The sequence below is a fragment of the Chrysemys picta genome, chromosome 4 (assembly GCF_011386835.1).
Source record: "Chrysemys picta bellii isolate R12L10 chromosome 4, ASM1138683v2, whole genome shotgun sequence".
NCBI lineage: Eukaryota > Metazoa > Chordata > Testudines > Emydidae > Chrysemys > Chrysemys picta.
In genome coordinates this window covers 131,635,790-131,655,454 of record NC_088794.1, presented here as the reverse complement: position 1 = coordinate 131,655,454, position 19,665 = coordinate 131,635,790, and the positions used below count along the sequence as shown (strand labels likewise).

At 42.5% G+C, this 19,665-nt stretch overlaps 1 protein-coding gene across 36 annotated transcripts in view; it reads right to left on the bottom strand.

Moving 5' to 3' along the window:
* EVL (Enah/Vasp-like) overlaps positions 1–19,665 on the bottom strand; it is a 218,628-nt gene that overhangs the window by 67,479 nt on the left and 131,484 nt on the right. Inside the window, exon 1 of one of the 36 annotated variants that reach the window (XM_005308817.3) lies at positions 15,012–15,116. The exons of the other annotated variants lie outside the window; for them this stretch is intronic. The gene's annotated coding sequence lies outside the window, so the exon portion shown is untranslated. Of the gene's footprint in view, positions 1–15,011; positions 15,117–19,665 lie in introns of those variants that run through there. 36 annotated transcript variants of the gene reach the window in all.

The following is a 19,665-nucleotide window of genomic DNA, read 5'->3' as shown; positions in this document are numbered from 1 at the left end:
CCAACTGAAGAAAAGCAACTGAATCCTCATTGTAGATGATAAAAATAAAGTAAATGTCATAGTACTTTAATGTGTCATGAAATACAAGGGAATGCTGGTTTTGATTATGCAGCGTGAAGACTCATATTAATGTGTTTGTTGTGAAAATTCCTATTTATGGAACTGGTGTCATCACATGAGCCCTAATCAAATCTTATCTTTAAAAAGAACCTTTAATAAAACAATGTGAAACCCATTAAAGCAGGATACAGTTATGGCACGAGTCACCAGGTGGCACTGTTACGCAAGTTGTTAAAAGTTTTTTTGTTTGTTTGTTTTTAAGTGTGTGAGCATAGAATCATAGGACTGGAAGGGAGGCCGTCTAGTCCAGCCCCCTGCACTCATGGCAGGACCATAGGTGCCGACTTCTACTGGCACCGGTGGGTGCTCAACCCCCCTCCGCCTCTGGCCCCGCCCTGACTCCACCCCTGCCCCGCCCCCATTCCAACCCCTTCCCCAAAGTCCAAGCCAACTCCACCCCCTTCCTGCCCCTATTCCGACTCCTTCCCCAGATCCCCTCCCTGGCCCCACCTCTTCCCCACCTCCTCCCCTGAGCATGCCATGTTTCCGCTCCTTCCCCTCCCGAAGCTTGCTACAGCTGTTTGGCGGCAGCAAGTGCTGGGAGATAGGCGGAGGAGCGGGAACGTGGCACGCTCAGGGGAGGAGATGGAGGTGAGGTGGGGAGGGCGGGGAGCTTGGCTGCTGGTGGGTGCAGAGCAACCACAGGGATTCTGCTTGTCATCTGCAAGTGTAAGAGGTGGCAGTGAAGAGCTTCCAGGGCCCGCTTCCTACCTTGAATATCCTACTTTGGCCTGTATTTAGGATCACGTCAATGGAAAAAAGTACACAGCAAGCGATTATCAATAAATAACAGGAATTTTAGTTTCCATATGTAACTACACACACACACACATCCCTGAATCATGAATGATGCATCTCCTCTGTAATTTACATGGGCTTGGTATTCATCAACAAGGCTTACTCAGAAAGATGAATGTAATATTTGTAGGCGAGTCCACAACCTGAACAACTATAAAGGGACCAGGGCATAGGCAGCCTGGCCTAGCAGTCACAGCTAGGCTGGTTTCCACCAGTCAAAGATGGCCACAAGGTGGTAGTCAGTGAGCAGGGATTGGCATAATCACTACAGTCGGGATTGACAAACAAGAGTCAGAGTCAGGCTGGAGTCTGAGATCAGAAATAGCAACCAGGCTGGAATCAGGAGACAAGAGCAAAGACCAGGCTGGGGTCAGACACTGGAGATCACAAAGCTAGGTGCAGTCTGGAGTCACAATAAGGCAAAAGTCCATATGATTGCCCAGACAACTTCCTGGGCCACCCTCCAAGATTAAATAGTGCACTTGACCAATCAAAAGGCTTCAGGGTGCTGTCACTCTGGACCTTTTGGGTGGTACTTCCTGCAGTGCCTAATCTCCACAGTGCTCCTTGGAGATGACACTACCTGGCCTCCTGATGGCAATGTAGGAAGGGCAACTGTCCCAGGCTCTGCAGACCAATGTTATAATCCCATGAACCTTACAGTAGAGGCACAAGCAAAAGGCACAAACACATCTACCAATGCTTGAGTAAATTCTTAAGAAAACAGGAATGTGCAATTAAAACTGGCTACTAAGCAGGTCTTGTGTACACGATCTGCACTGATGTAACAGATGAGTCAAACAAGCCGATTGCTGAGGATGCATTTCTACATTGTTGAGTTTTTTATACGCTTTTGTCAGTAAGTTATGTACAAAAACGCTTTCCTTGCACGTCAGGCCTTGCTGGCCAGAAAAAACCCAATGCAGTATAATTCAGTGCACATCTATCTGATGCCTCTGCACATACTTTGCACAGTAAATGCAAAAATGATTTAGAAACACGGTAATGTTGGAACATTTCATCTGCACAAATAGATTAGATAGAAAACAAGAAAAATATACAGCACATCTCTAATCGGTTAACTTCTGAATCTACTAGTAAACCCTGACTTGCAGGGAGAAGGAAGCTCGTGGGCGTGCATTTAAGATGATGACATAATGATAGGCTAATCCACGAAGCAATCTAATCTGGGAGAAAAGCGTCAATGAGACAGAAAAGCAGCACTCTAGGTTCATGACAAGTGAAATTTTAGTGTAGCAGATAAGAAACAAAGAACCAGTATTAACTAGCCTAAAATGGAGTACTGTATGTTCATGTTTATTGGTAATATTTTACATGCCAAGCCCAGAATTTATACCTAAAGTCTGTGATGACTAAAGTTAGAGGAATTAGAATGGTCATCAAGAGCGGAAATAAAACTGTCAGCAGAAAGCATGGCGTACCTTTTCTTTCATATCATCATGATGAATGCACTGTTTTACCATTCTTCCTTTTATAAACTGCAGGTGAAATCTTGGCTCCACTGAAGTCAGTGGGAATTTTGCCATTAACTTTAACAAGGCCAGGATTTTACCCTGACTCTCTTTATGCTTTTAATGTGAGAGTGCAAATCCAGTCCTTCTGCAGAAGGGGCTTGCACTCCCCCTGGCGTACCCCCACCATATACTCTGCAGAGAGCTGCCTGCATTCTGCTATTTTCATTTGGCACATCACACTGATCTATAACACTCTCCTTTCTTGCAATATTTTGGGTGCTGTTGCTGAGAGCCTTTGCATTAGATGTGCCAGTGATTGATCATTCTTAGTCATAAACAGCACTTAGTAGTTTGGCAGGCTTTAAGGTGCAGAGTCAGATAAGCCAACTAGGAGCCTTCCAACAGCGAAGACCTCAGATTCCAAAGCATCCCTATTCAACGAGCGTACGTCTTTGCTACAGAGTTAGCCCAGGTTATAGCCTGGGTGTTGCCCCTTAACAACTTCTGTCCACACAGAAAAACCTCTAACATGGGCTTGAGGGTGCTTTAAGCTAGCAGGCATAGCTGTACAGAGAAAGGCTCATTTATTTTCTTCATCATTTGGTTAGTTTTGTTGTTATTGCTGGTTTGAATTGTTTTGTTTTTCAGTTAACTGTGCAAAGGAGTTATTGGCCCAGGAGTGACTTATTTTATTTGATTTTTTTTTTCTTATTAGAGATGCATCTGAACCTGAGCCCCCAGATTCAAACACTCTAGGATGTTCAAAATACGGTTTCAAATCGAGCCGCTCAGACCCATCTCTAATGCATACAACACTATTGGTTGTTCATGGCCTATGAAAACATAACTGTGCTTTTTAAAAATACTGTAATTAAAGTGCCTGGTTGCTATGGCAATAGCTGTTACAAAAGCAACACAATGAATGAATAAATAAATTGCCTGTTGGGGAACTATGTGTACTACATACGACAGAGGATTAGCACAGTGATCTAACACTAATTAGAGAAGAGCCCAAAACCTGGATCTAAAATGCTTGACTTTTAGCAGAGTTTGGAATATAAATCCAGATCCTTATTTTTTAAATGCCACCCCTCTCCTCCTTTTTTAAAAATAATCTACTGACCCAAACCCCCAGATCTGAACCCTTGCTGAACTTTTGGGCCTTTCAAAATACGAGGGAGCCCCTCTCTCATACTACCAGATCTTTTCAGTCCCTTACTTCTGTGTGGCATCCTGAGTAAGTAGATAGGGAATCAGGAACCACAAATTCTAGTCCTAGCCCTTCCACTGATTTGACCTTGAACAACTCTCTGTGCCTTGGTTTCTTACCCATTTAAAGAACTTTAATATCTTTGGGTGGCAAGTTCTAAATACTTAAGGAAATCAGATAGTAGAGATGACAAAATCTAGAAACAAAGGAAATCAGATTGCTAAATAGTATATCATATTATACATAGAATGTTTTGTATTGCAAATCAAACAAGCACACTTGCTTGAAAAATGATGTAAAAAAGGCGCTACAAACATGGACCCAATCCTGAAAAGCACTGAGTGAAGTCAGTGGAAGATGAGGGAACTCAGTGCCCGGCAGGGCTGGGCACATAATACGGATTTAGGATGAAATCCTGCCTTGCATTCCCTTCAATGGAGCAGACTGTTGACTTCAATGGGGCCAGAATTTCGCACCTGAACTTGTATAGATTTAAAGGAAAATGTTAAATGCTTATGTCACATTTTTAACTCCTGGTCAGTTTACACTAAATTTTGATGTCGGGAACATGGCATTTCTCATGAGGTCTACGAACTCCTATTTAGTAAGCTTAATGGAGTACAAAGATGGGACTAGTCTCATTTGTTACTACTACCTCCTGAACATGTGCATTACTTGAATGGTTGAAGAAAGCCTGTCTAGGCTCCTTAAACAAGCTATATTTATTTCAGTGACTAACACCTCCATTTCCTGCTGAGATCAGTAAGCTAGTGAACTGCATTACTAATGTACACATTTATTTCATTAAAATAAACACTATCCAAATACGAGTGCTCCATACACCAATATCCAAAGATACTAGTGAAGATGGGCTGCCACCAGAATACTTGGTGCCCACTGATGGCCCCAGTGTGTGTTGAGTTCTATGCTGTAACATTAGCCCCAAATTATACTGAAAGAAGCCATAGTACCAGCTAAGAAACAGGCTGAATGCTGCTCATTCATCCCATCTTAGTGGCTTTCAGGGACGATGTTCCAACACACAACAGTGGAGTAACAATTCCATCTGCTCCACATTTTGGAAAGCTAAGTTCAGATCCAGGATGCAGACCTAACAGCCACACTTTGTCTCCAGAATGGGCCAAACCAAAGCCCTGGATTTGAACATTTTAGGAAAGTTCAGATCACCATTGGTACAGATCAAGGGAAATGATCCTGAATCCCTCTCTAGCAGCAACCTATCAAACCTGTCTTGGGGCTTTAAAATACCCCTTTGTGTGTGGGAGTGGGGTAGGGGTGGAGGGGGCGATATATGCAATTTCTGAATATGTGCAGTACTACTCTAATTAAAACCCTGACACATCTGCTCCTTCCCACACTCAGCTCCCCACTAGCTATTCAAGTTGCTTTTAAAGGAGAGCGAGATCAGACAACAAATCAAAACATTTAAGCTTGCACTCTCCTCTAGGTCTCCCAATATGGCTGATATGCGCCCATCTTTTAGATGATAAGTTTCTCAGCACAGGGACTGTCTTTATATTTGTATCCTACATTCCAAAATGCATACTGTCCATGCAAGTATTATTCATAATACAATATGTATCTCTTACTGCAAATCATTTAAAATTACTGTTAGCAAATTGCTTGCCAACATGATACCACAAGAGACTATATAAAAGAGAAAAGTTCATCCCCACCAACTGAGCATCACATGATTTTTCAAGTATAGGTAGCATATATAAAATGTCAGGCTCACCTGTCTTGTATTCCCTCCTGCTCCTTCCTTGGGAAGCACGTCACCTCCACGTGAGCTACATTTTGATTTTTATACCAGAGCTATTGCTATTTTTTGCTTCCAGCATTTGTTAATGGGGGCTTGTTTTCTGAAAGCATCATTAAGCCAGCTACTGCGTTTTCTCACAGGAGCTTTCTGCCAGTTTGCAGAATGCCACCAGGGTCCTAAGGTAAGTGAAATACACCAGTTCCCTTGGTTCTCTCTGTTCTCTCCAGAGCCCTGCACAAAATCAGAGTAAAAGGACTGTGTGCACAGAACTATGCTGGTGGGAAAAGATTCCACTGTCCATCCTGAAGGCTGGGCAGCTACACAGCCTGTTACATTACAGCCCATGTATTGAAATAAGGGCTACAATCTCTATGTGTTCCCTACTTGGCAATTCATGGTTACCGCATCTCTGTGATTACTGACCGAGTGTCATGCCCACACTCCAGCCACATCACGTCCCTCCCTTTTGCTGCTCTATGTAGGGTTGGCATAAAACCTAGCTCCACCACATGCAAGAGGTGTGGAGTTCCCCTGCACATGGCTTTGCCCTCTCCTATGCATAACAAAAGCCCAAGTTGTTGCGCTGTACTGAGGGTCTATTGAGACCCCTACACTGATGAGTGAATGTCACTCATCTTGAGCTCCAAACATCAGCATTCCAATACGTATATTTAGCATTGCTTTTAGCTTAAATAGTTACTTTCACATTGGGCATGCTCAGCATATATGTTTCTCCAGTGGCATCTTTGATTCATGCACTTTTGGCTAAGTCGGGCAAGTTCACCAGGCTTGGTTTTCCAAAGAACGATTACACAGATGCTTGAAAAAGAACAGCATCTGTCGGTATACTAACTAGGATAAAAGTTACATGCTTCAGAGCATAAATGGATCACCAGCTGAAGGCCGGAGCATATTCCTACTCAGTGTAGAATATTACACAATTTAGGTTCACTGAGGTTCCACACTTTTCTCCTGGGGATCCAATACTGACCACCATTAGAGACAGGATATCAGACCAGATTGATTATTGGAATTTCCATCTATAAAAATTCTTATGTCCTTGCCTCTGCCTAAGAGGCTAAATTGAGACTGCTAACACTGTAGATCTTCTCCAAAGTCGAGCAGGCACTCTATCATTTTACTCAGTTGGTGTTCTGAGTGCTCACAGAGTGAGGAGCAGAACCTACTCCATGAATTGTGGGGCTGTTGGAGTCTACCTAGTCTAGCAGTACTAATTCCACTCTGATACTCTAGTTCCTTCACTAAAGTTGCTTTGTGCACCAGTGGCTAGATCCTCAAACATATAAATCAGCACAACTCATGGAGATGCTGATTTACACCAGCGGAGGAGCTGGCCCTAGAACTTTTTTACTACTCCGTCTTTAGATTCAACCTATTATAAAATTGGACCAGACTGGCCTGAACTGCTGATTTAAGGACCAGCTCTGCATTCTTTGCCCACCCAACTTTTCTCAAGGACTTCAATGAGAGAGTTTGGGGAGCTTAAAGGGATTCCCAATTGATCCTTAAATGCAAGAAGACATGGGAAATGCATTGTGGTGCATATGTTTGAAAGGTGGGCTTATTTAATCACTTTATGTCCTCCCTAATAACAATTTGGAGGATGGGCTTGAACCAAAATAAAGCAAAGACAATACAGCAAATAATTATTCTAAGCTTCTTTTCCCTTTAGGGGATGCAGTATGTTTGTATTTCCCCCTTTATTGCTGTGCTCATGATGCAATTTATATCTGGAACTGTATTAGATATTTACAAAAATACACACACAATAATTTTCAGGTGTTAAATTAGTCACAAGAGGGAGCCCAAAAAGACAAACAGACGTAGAGGAAAACAAGTACAGCTTCTTACATTATATATGGGACTGTGGAGTCCAAACAAACCACATATCTTAGCTTAGTCCAAGATCTACAGGTACTCAACAGTTCATGAAAATCAGACTTATGGGCCAAATCCTGAGATTCTGGAATTTTGCCTGGTAAAGACTTCAGGATTGGATACTGTAGGTGAAATCCTGGCCCTACTGAACTCAATGGAAGTTTTGCCATTGACTTATCTTTTGCTGGTTAAAGAAAAGAATATTCCATTTCTGGTTTTGAGTTCCCCCGAGGATCCTTATCCAAAGCCCAATGAAGCGTCGTTTCATGGACTTCAATGGGGTTTGGATCAGGTCCAATTTACTGAAAGGATATTTTTGCCAGTGATCCATTGGTGAGTATGGCTTTTGTTTTAAAATTATTTTTATTTTTTGGATCTTTAGTGGGTACAAAACTGCATCCTACCAACATGGTATGGAATACATGAGTTTATCACTTTGGATGTCAGTATTTAATATAAGTAAATACAATTTAGCAAATTATTTGCTCCAACAAAGTTTTACAGAAGGATTCAAAATATCTAATTTCAAGAGAGTAATTGAGTACAATAATATTATTTTATGTTGAGCTGTAAACAAAATAATCCGAAGTCCACTTTTGCAAGGGAAATTCTTACTATCTGAATTCTAGCTTGAAAGATTATAATTCTCTGTTGGCCTAATAATGTAAATTGCCTTTCCTAAGTATAGTACAACTTCCAAAGCAAAAAGTCCCATTGAAAATAAAGAATGGCTATTTCCCCTTATTATTATCTGTTACCTCTGTCTAAATCGGAGACATTTCTGGATACAAGTTTGAATTTATCCAGAAACTGTTCTGCTGCTTCCACCCCACAAAACATGGGATGAAATCCTGTCCATAATGAAGCCAATGGCAACATACCCATTGGCTTCAACACCACCAGAATTTCACTTATGATTTCCTGATATGTGACACTCTTAGCTTTGCTGGGTACAAACTGCGGCTTCCACCCCCTTCTTTTAAGAACATATTTCTCATGGGTATCTGAGCTCTGCTCTTTGTTAACAGAAGCTGAAACTGAGAAGAAAATTTGCTGGAATGTAGATGCTATTTCCTTTGTTCTAATACATGTTTCAGTACTTTTTCTTTACTCTTTCAGTCCAACTATTTAAATCTCTGTAATTTGCCAGACTCTTGTATGCAATTTTAGATGCTCTTAACCATATAGAATTTTTTCTCTCTTTATATAAACTGAATATTTTCATCTACCATTTGTCCATAAACCCATTCAAAATTCCCTTTCCTATGTTTTCATATGATCCCTGTACCAAGACATTATGTGCACAGGTTTGATTTTCCCAAATCTCAATTTTATATTTAGAGCATTATTTTCTTTTAACGGGTTGTGAATTAAGTTAAACCAGTGATCACACTAACTATAATGGCCTTGAAAGGCTTTTTCAATCTGTTACATGGTTTTCCATTCCTTCAGTTTGATGTTCCAGGTTATTTAAATATAAGGTTTCTCATCTAGCTTTGTACTGTTGTAACTTTGGGGTGGGATTTTCAAAAGCACATAAATGACTTAGGGGCACTAGTTGCATTGATTTTTCTCCATCTCCCTTATATGTGCCAGCCAGCACAGTTGAGCCATGGCAAAAGCACAAGTAATCTGCCACTGGCAGAGGCCACTAATGGATTACCTCCTTAAACCAAGGGGGAATCAGGAAATTAACTGACTCTCAAAGTCACAATTCATGCCCTGGTCTGCTCGAGGGACAGTGCAGGTATGCAGGCAAGGCCCCTTACTTAGGGCAGCTAGTTAAAATTGCCAGCTAGTACTCAATTATCATTTACACGTGCGTCAATTAACACTCCACTCTTTGGAGGAATTTTCATAACAATTTAACTCTGGTGTAAATCTGGGATGATCTGCATTATGGCATTATGTACACTTCCAGCCCTAGAGAGTCACTCCCACAGTTATTTGGTAAATTGCGCTTTACAAAGGAGGTCAGTATCGTTATCCCCACTTTACAGATGGAAAAACTGAGGTACGGAGCGGGACATGAGTTGCCCAAGATTACCCAGCAGGCCACTGGCAGAGCTGGGGAACAGAACCAGGTCTCCCAAGTGCCAATCCAGTGCTTTATTGACAATGACATATTACCACAAAGACTCTGATGGCCTGTCATATTTTAATGTGCACTTCTGCACTGAGGGCATTGTGCTTTGCATGTGACTTTGCCATTTGGTGCTCTCAGGCTTGTGGTGATTTCCCAATAGGATCTACTCCTCCTTAAAATAAAAAAAAAATGCAACTGTTAATGAAACTAATTGGAACCCTTGAGGAAACACCTTTACCTATACTGCTAATGTATATGTTGAGATGAGCTGCCATTTGCAAATCCACCCAAGTGGGGGAGGCAGTGTCATTAACTATTTAAGAAGGGTTTTACTTTCAATTTCATCACCCACTTAAGTGCTTCTATCTAAAATGGATGCTGAAGAAGCAGAATTATAACATGTGTTTGTCAGGCAAAAAAGCTCAGTGAATTTTGCTGTTGGTCTACAATTTGCTGGGACTGACAGGAGAAATTAGGGGAGTATTTGCCACAGGAAAATGAGCCTTGTTTCTGGAATGTCATACAGAAGGCAACCCAGGATGCTTGACGTGACGAAGAGTATGAAGATGCATGAGAACACTGAGGGAGTGTTTCTCTCTCTCCATATAGGAAGGCAAATAATAGAATTTTTGTGACTTCTCTATGGGTAACGGCCAGGTGCAGAAATTGCTGTGCAGACGCAGCATATGGTGATTCATTCAGCACAGTTAGAGTAAAACAGGAGATTTTCCTCTCAATTGAGTCTGTTGTAAGAGAGGGCTGCATAGTTGGGCCATAACTCTTCAACTGCATCATTACCTGTGTCATTGGTTGACTCTGTGCTCCCAAACGGGGAGTGTTTTGACTGAGAACACATCTTGTACTGAACTCAAGTATGCTAAAGACACTGTCTTTTGTCCAGTGGCTAAAGTACCTAATCAAAGCAGGGTTAAAGACAGATCAGAACACTATCACTTTTATTCTGATTACATGGCAGAAACATCTCAGGAACAAATTTTCAATAGGCTTCATCAACTTTGTTTTTAAAATTTGCAAGCATCTTTCTTTTGGCAACAAAAAGCAGGCTATTTGCATGTGCAAAGAAGCCAGAGAAGAAAAAACTTGATGTGTGCACAATGCACCAACACATTTGCGTGTGTACTCACTAACTGTTCCAGGGAATTTGTTGAGGATCATTGAAAATGTGGGCCTGCATGTGCCAATGTCCGACTCCCTGATAAAAAACATAGACTTAAGAGAGACCTTAGGTTTATGGCTCATTACAACCCCCCCAGACTGCCTGCTAATCCTTAATTGTACACTTTATTTTAAGTGGTCTCCTACAGCATGTGTGAGCCCTTTATGCTTAACAATCTGACCCACCTCTTATTGAGCTTGGACAGTCATCATCTTTTCCATACCTGAGGAAGAGCTCTGTGAAGCTCAAAAGCTTGTCCCTTCCACCAACAAAAGCTTGTCCAATAAAAGATACTACCTCAAAATGCTGTTGGCAACATAGTGAATCTGCGTGCAGTGTGGTTGTAGCTGTGTTGGTCCCAGGTTATGAGTGATCTCTCTCATGAGAGGCCAACATGGTTACAATCACACTGCACACAAATTCACTATGTTGTCAACAATTTTTTTTATTGTTTTCCTCTCATTTAACCGGTGACAGCAGCGTCACAGAATTGTCTTTTCACATTTTTAGTTTTAAAAGACTTTAAAATACCAATAAAAATAAAAGGGGGAGGGGAACAATGTATCTTTAGGAACAGAATTAAATAAAACACGGTTCCATTTTGAATGAAAGCACATTTGACAGACCAGAGCCAAAGAAAAAGATAAAAATAAAATGCCTGTCCTGTTAAACTAATTCTTGTGCTTAATGAAATGAGTCACATTCTTCTAGAGCCACCAGAGGATATTGATTATCCAAACACTTAAATAAGGATGGTAGCAAGTGAACATAAAACTGAAAGAGGTTTTAAAAATCAAAACCATTTCAAGGATAAATTTCTCTTTCTCTGAAAGAAATTAGGTGTCCGATAAACAGACAAACATCCCCCAGTCTATTATCACCAAGCCAAAATGGAAGTGCTGAGACTCAACACACCAGATTAAACCCGCTGAGACAGGAAAGAGAAGCCTACAGTTCGCGTCAGGGAAAGTAATTTGTTTCTTCTATGCTGCAGATTTTGAGAGAGACTTGGGTGAGGATTCCAACCACAATGTAGCAAAGAGCAGAAATGAGATGTATCAGAGAAGCAACTAAATACTGACGCTGAAAGTTTCAGGGGAGCCCAAGGGAAATGGGCAACTAGAGCCAACTAAGTTTTCAATGGTATTTCAGTGCCTGACTCCCCTTGGCTCCTTTGAAGATCCCAGTCTGCATATACCAAATTATTTCTCAACAACAAAAACGACATGATTTTCTCATCAGGGAACATCAGAGTGTCAGCTTAATTTTTCTGCTGTTGAAAGGTGGACGTCATTTACTTGGTTCAATAAGCCGTGGCGGAAAGTTTTCTCCTGTGTACTTGACAACTCTCTGTTTTGGGGCAGCAGAGTTCTTTACTGTAACAGAAGTTCAGCCCCTCCTTGCCGCTTTCCACAGGACTCCTGCATTATCGTGCTTTAGACCAGCAGCAGCAGAGCTAATGTAACTCATGTAGAACAAAGGATTTTCTCTGGCTGAAAGAGAACTAGACTGAAGATGGGACTATGTGCCTGCACAAGGGAGTAGGAAGCCTTGCTGAACCCCTTCACCTTGCTATCTGGACCTTGGCCTCAGGCCCACAGGAGGAAGTGGAGCTATTCCCGTTTATTCCCTCCCTGGAGCAAGCAAGCAGCGATTGGGCAGTCTTGGCTTCACCCTCCCTACTCACTGACCAGGGTAGCTGAGCAACATCGTGGGACGGTGGAAGTAATTTCCTGATGGAATAGGACAACCCCTCTGTGACTCTCTGTACCTTAACATAGCGTCCCAGATCCCCTATATTCACCACTGTCATATGATGACGATATGTTTTGTACAATGCATGCCTTGTGAGGTATCATTTTAAAAGTCCTGATCTGTTGAACCATAATCTCCTGTTGAATTGTATGTGCTATCATTATATATGAAGATATGAAGTGTTGCTATATGTGTTGCTGAAATAAGCTGTGAGGTTGGTAAATATCCACAGTCAGCCTTTCAGTAGGAGCAGCTATCACTGGCCAGACAGGGGTTAATGATCCATCAAGAAGAATCCACTATTCCAGAAGCTTCTCAGAGAGCACGTGTGCATTGAGGACTGCCTGACCCCACGTCACAGCCAGGGTCTTTCTAGCAGCTGGAAGAAAGTATAAAAAAGAGGGACAATGATATCATCACTTGACCTCTCTCCCACACATCTCAACACCTGGAAAACAGTCTGGAAGACAAAGATTTTGAACTAGGGAGATTGGTCCAGGCTGGAAGGGAATCCAGCCTGTGTATTGAGGAACTGTGAGCTGCCTGTAACATCTGTTAGGGTGATAGACTTCTTGATTCAATCTTGCTTACTCTGTTAAAGTTAGAATTTAGACTGCATTTCTGTTTTTATTTCTTAGGTAACCAAATTTGATCTCTATGCCTGCTACTTATAATCATTTAAAATCTAGCTATCTTTCTGTTGTTAATAAATCTGTTTTACCTAAAACAGTGTGTTTTTGGTTGAAATGCTTGGGGAATCTCACTTCAGATTACAAAGGCTGGTGCATGTCCACTTTCCTTTGAAGAAGTAGCGAACTTATGAATGAGTTTGCACTGTCCAAGGGACTCCCGAGCAGCGCAAGATAGTATATTTCTGGGGTGCAAGACTGGGAGCTGGGGTGATTTACTGGTGCCTCTCTCTGTATGATTCATGAGTGGCTCACAGTATCCATGCAATTTAGCTAGGTGTGTAGCTACACCTGTTGACGGCTGAGTGATCACAGCGCCTGGAGAGGTTTTGCTGCTTGTCACTGGTCTAGCTTTGTAAGAGACAACCCAGGCTAGAGAGTTAAGGAGCCACAGTGGTCCCACAGTTCCAGGTTGTAACCTGGGGATCCCATCACACCCTCTCATGCGGAGCAAGGAAGCAGCAGGGGAGGGATTGTGACTCAATGATTCAGAGGAGTGTCTCTGTCTCACAATGCCTCCTGGGCTGAAGGAGCTTCCACATTATCCCTTGCCTGAAGTCATAATCTAGCCCTACATAACAAGATGGTCGATGCTTAATGTAGAACATGTTGATTTATAGGTCAAATTAACCCCAAATGAAGTCATCACTAGTGAGCCTAGAAAGCACATTCGCGAAGGAAACATAGTTTGTAGGTGTCCTCCACTGAATCAGGAACTAAAGCCTAGATTAGGTTGCTATTAACAAACAAACACTACATTTCTTAAGGCCTGATGGATATTCTCCCAAATCCTCATGCTCTTCAAATACTTCTGTCACTTATCGGGACTAGTGGAAAAGCCAGGGGGGAAGCGCCTTTTGTCCCTGAACTCTGGGAATTTCACCCGTTTGTACATCTCTCTGGAATGTGAGCAGGGTAGGGGGTGCCAGAGCTGGAGAGTCTCACATGTACCACTCTCCTTTTTCTCTCCACATGCTTCAGTCCCGCTTAGCTCTCTCAACACTTTTTCTTTTTCAGACTCAATTTCCTTCCTAAAGTGTTTTTCACACAGTGCAGCAGATAAGGGACTACAGAGCCGTTAGATTTGTTATGCTCTTCAAAGATGACGGGAAATCCTTTGTTCTAGATGAGTTACAGTAGCTCTGCTGTTCTAAAACACGATAATGCAGGAGTCCTTCGGAAAGCGGCAAAAAGGTGCTGAACTTCTGTTACAGTAAAGAACTCTGCTGCCCCAAAATAGAGAGTTGTCAAATACACAGGAGAAAACTTTCCGCCACAGCTTATTGACCCAAGTAAATGACGCCTACCTTTCAACAGCAGAAAAAATAAGCTGACACTCTGATGTTCCCTGATATGAAAATACTGATAACATTTAGAGCACTAGAACTCAAAGGATTCTTCAGCTCTAGTTTACCTATTCACTGTTTATACCATTTCTTTACATCCTGCCTTTCACTCCTCTTGAGCCAAAATAACACACACTTTCCCATTTCCTTCTCTGTTTCTCCTGCTCTAGCCAAGTCCTACAAAATTTGGGTTAGCTGCAGACGGAATGTTTAAAGCACAACACCTCTTCCCCCACCTACTCCAAAAATGGTTCACTGATATTTAAAATCCATTTTTATTAATATTAGGTCAAACCATGGGATGAGGTAGACACAGTACGAAGGTCCATATGCAGTGAAAAGGCCATGTATCCACTGACACAGTGAAGAGGGCAATGAAGAGTCCATCCACTTAGAAGGTTTTGAACACTCATGGATGCTGCAAAGGAGCATTGTGACTCTCTGTGCTGCCACAAGGAGGGAGGAATTGGCTCTTTGGGAAGCACGGACAGTGGGCTTGTATGACAGCCATCATCTTGGCCAGCACACCAGGGATTGAACTGGGGACCTCCAGAGCTAAAAGCATGAATTGCTACAGCTTGAGTTAAAAAAGTCAAAACTTTGTAGCTAGTGGGTTTAACAGACATCTATTCTCTACAGACTGGGCACGAGGGGAACTGTAACACATACTTACCAATGGGTAACACGTACACACAGGGCTAATTCTCAAGGATAATCCCTCTGTTGGCTGAAAGCAGTGGGTGATGTCACTACTAGCTATGACAGGAGTTGGTGCTCAGTTGGTACCCACCGTGCTTCTAGTCCTCTTCTAGGAGGAAGGGGTAAACAAGGAAGAAGGTACAGTGGAGGGCATGAGGTGGCATACTGCTTCCTAGACATGCAGAGGAGAATCCCACTTAGATTACTGAGGCGTATCCACCTCTCATAATACGAAAGACCAGCCCCGCACTTATATGATGTCAGTGGGATGATGCGGGGCAGGCAACTCTTTATTCCACAGAGGTTTGTAAACTTGTTAGGGTGGAAGAAATGTCATCAGCTATGAATTTCTCCTAGCTTGCGGCAAATGGGTCTTGGTTCGTAGGTTTACGTTCTGTGGCTGGAACACTCCATTATTGATGCATTACGCAGCACTGTAATGAAGATGAAGTCTTGTGTCTTCCCGCACTATGTGTCTTTTGTTATAGTGGAAAGTCTTGGGGCAATGTTATCTACCACAGCAGTGATGGCACTGGGTAAAGGACTATGCATAGGGCTGACTCTCTAACTTTTCTGTTCTTTAAAATGCAGGCAGTGGCTTTTGCGGTCATTGAAATAGAGGTATTAAGAAATATGCCCAACTACGTGGAATAGTTCTAACTGAAAATGATTTGACCTATAACTATTTGAAATACTGCAAAAAATAAAAAGCACATGGTCACCGGGCCAGCCATCACCCCAGCTCCAAACTATGCGCTGCCACGCCCAGTCTCTTGCAAGGAGGTTTATTTTCTTAACAGAAGCCAGCAAACAAATAGAAAAACAGTCTTATCTAACTCCTTGCTTTCAGGTTTCTGTTCCATCCCCCTTAGGGACCTTTGGCAGGTTCCCAATCTTGACCAGTTCTACTCCTCCTCTGAAGCAGCGACCAGGAGACCCACCACAGGACCCTCCACTCTGGTATGGTTTTCCCTCCCCAGGGCACAGCGTGTCTCAAACAATCCCTCCTCCAGCTGCCCTTTATAGGCTCAGGTGTAGCCGAGCCCTCTTTAATTGGCTGGATTGGACTCACCTGCACTCATTCAGGGGTGTTGGGTTTAGTCTATCTACAGGGACCGGCTACCCTCTAGGTGCATCATGAATGGGAGAGATTTTGTGTCATAGGCTGCACTTTTGCTAGTATACATGGAACCGGATAGATTAATATCTTATATTGATAGCATGCCTTTCCTTCTTCAGGATCCCAAAGTGCTTTACCAGCTATACTCCTACGTCACCAGTGAAATGCAGTCATTCCTGGAACAGACTGCAACACCAGAGGAAGAGGAGTCATGCTGAAAAGATGAGGGAGTGAAAGGGATCCTAAATTCCGAAAACTCTCTGGGATCTAGCCCGGGGGAAAGGGTGCTGGAGAGGTACATGTGAAATGACCTACACGGAATGGTGAAAAAGAGCTGCCAGCAGAGCTCCTAATCGAAAAATAGGAGCGAGGAACATCCCTACTCATTGCCAAAACATGTCCCCCATGCAAAGTTTACTAGTAACCTGAGTTGCAGCCATCTCTGTGCTATGTGCTGATCTGTGCCAGAAGGTAGTCAGCTGAACTCTACACACTTTGTACTGTATATACGGATATGTGTGTGTGTGTGTGTGTGTGTGTGTAAGGCATATATACACAAGAGAAGGAAACTGCTTTCTAAAATGAAAGTCATTCCCTAATCACTCCCTTTGACCCATTCTCCCATTCTTGTGCCTTCCTCCCGGCAGCCCCCTATGCTCAAGACAGCCTGACCTTGTGTTTCCATTGACCAATTCTCTCTAGCACACACTCCACCCACGAGGCCCTCCAGCAACAATGGCTCAGGTAGAATTTAAATTCAGAAATAGAAATATTTTGTTGATTCTCTAGCTGTGTAAAACAACAGGGACGGGGCACCTATCAGAAAGCTCCAGACACTTGCATCAAAAAGAAAACCGCAATCCCATAACATACAAAAAATACTAAATTATCAGGCAGCACCCAAAATAAACCAGATTCTCCATTTTTCTCCAAATGATACTGAATTATTAAAACCAGAAAGCCCCTCGGCGTTCCCAGTCATAAGGATGTGAAACCACATAGTTACACGGCAGTAAAGCCACACACTCAATTTCCCCATGTGGCTCCCACAGAATCTACTCTGATTGCGGCTTTGGGGTGCTGTGGGATGAGGAAGAGAGAAAAGACTGCATTCCTGAGAATCCACCTGCAAGCAAACAGATGGGGTGGGTGGGGATGTGTGTGTGTGAAGCCAGGACTGTGCCTGCCCCCACCACCAGCAACTTACTTTTCTCAAGAGCAAGAAAGGAGTAGGGAAGGAAATGTGACTCTCTGATTCCCCTCCTCAGGCCGCGCAGCCATGTGCTGTCCCCTATGCACAGTTGAACCTAGAGGCTTAGCCTCACATTGTGGAAATAACCACTCTTCTCAGGCTAAATTCATCTATGGTTGTAGCTCCATTGAAATCTATACGGTTGTGCTAGAGATTAATTTGCCCCCTTTTGCTTGCTGATGTCTTTCCCCCATCACCTACCTGCCCTACCCACTGTCTTCTGCTGCTGGTTTTTGTTGCGTACTTGATCTAATATAGACTGCAATCTCTAAGGGTCAGAGACTTGTCTATTTGTAAGCTTCAGAGACGCTTTTGGCATGATATGTATTAAAGAACCAGGGCAGGGATGATATGAAATACTCCTCATAGGATGTCTGGAGTTGGGTAAGAAGGGGTGCTCCCATCTGCCGACTGAACACCTACGCTCTGAATGAGAAGGAGCAGCCAGGGGCAGTAACTGCACGATGTAACTTGTGCCAGGAAACAAGTTTGACTTCTCTCTATGAAGTGGACGCTCCTGAAAGGCATTCATTTAATGGGAACCCATTTGTCATCCTAATGGCCTTAATAAATGGTGCCACTAACAACATTAAGCATGGGAGTAGTTATGAGCAAGTCAATGGTATCAGTTGTTCTAACTTTGCTGGATGGCTTAGGACCAGCTTTTTATTTTCTAGCAAAAAGTTGAAGGAGAACAGAATAAAGAGAGACATACGGAAATCAAAATAATGAGGCATATAAAAGCATTGACAAGTAAACAATCATGATTCAGATTGACTACAATCAACAATTCTGAAGGCTGGATGGTGTTTGTTAGGAACAGGTGTTGGACAGAATGCTTGTAGCATGCTCCCTACCATATACAGCTACTGCCGTGAACAGTTAGCTGTAACCCACTGAGCACACTCAGTTGTATATTTTGAAGGAGCTGAAAGGAAGAGTTAAGCACACAGCTCCCATTATAACACTGTGAATTACATTCACACCTAATATGACATAGGCCTTGGAGTTTGTATCTAAGGATTTGATTTCACCCATTACAGAACTAGAGCCGGGCACAAAATTTAGATTAGGATTTTTGTCTCAATTTTCCCAGAGTTTGAGGATCTATGGGTTTATCTCAACCTGTAACCCTCCTTAGCACAGTGTTGATCTTTGTCCCCTTCTAGAGGCTGGTCCACATAAGAGACTTATGAGTTGGGTACAGGGCTTAGTCATTTAAGTATAGTTGGTAGATGCTCATATGTTTAAATCAAGAAGTACCAGGTGCAATTCCTGCACATAACCCATCCAGAGGGCTGTTACCAACTGTTAAAGAACGAAGAGCCAGGTGCAAGTTTAGGTCTAGATTTTTAACCCAACTGTTGCTTTCTGGGGTTTTGGTTTAGTATTTCCTTATATGCCAGTCTGAAAATGCAACCCACACTGTGTACTTTCTGGACAGCCTGGAGCATTAATAACCCATTTGATCTACGGGAGCGGGGCGTCAGTTTTTTTAAACCAGAAACTCATTGTCATACAATGACATTCACTCTGCACAACAAGGCAAGCCCTGTGGAATTTTAAAGCTCCATCACTGCACAGTCCTGGTGCTTCTCGGAAGATAGCAGCTCCATGGCATGCACAGGTAAAGAGACTGGGGGATTTAATTATATTTTTCCCTTGTAGTTCAGGTTTCTTTATGTATTTGACATTTCTCCTCATTTATTCAAACGTCAGCACCGCATAAGAAGTTTACTTTTATTGCTGAAAAACTCTGACTGCCATAATTGCTTAAACTCTAAATTTAAGATTAATGTGCCACTCAGAGAACACATCGTTGCTTTGAGGGCAGACGCTCAGCTTTGTCTTTTCTACAGTTTTACTCCAGTTAAAATAAACTGCCTCTGCATCTGCTAGTGGCATGATATATTCTGTTTTTCTTTACCAGTCTTCATGATTAATTGTAATCTATACAGGCGGGTGTTTGAGCTAAGAGGGTAGCAGTAGCTGAAGCCAAAACCTCGAACAAACCACAGTGGGCCTTGCAGGCACCAAAACAACAGTGTCACGGAACTGATATATGAAGCAAGCACACATTAAAAATAGCACAGCCATGTCTAGTACAAGCAGCAGGAGGTGCCGATGCACTGTGCTTACGTTTTCCCCATGTGTTAGGTTTAGATTACAATTTCCAGAGAGAACCTCTATTTTGCAGTAAAGATTTTGGGCCTGAATTTCAGTACCTGGCCTCCACGTGTGTGTGTGAAAATTGTG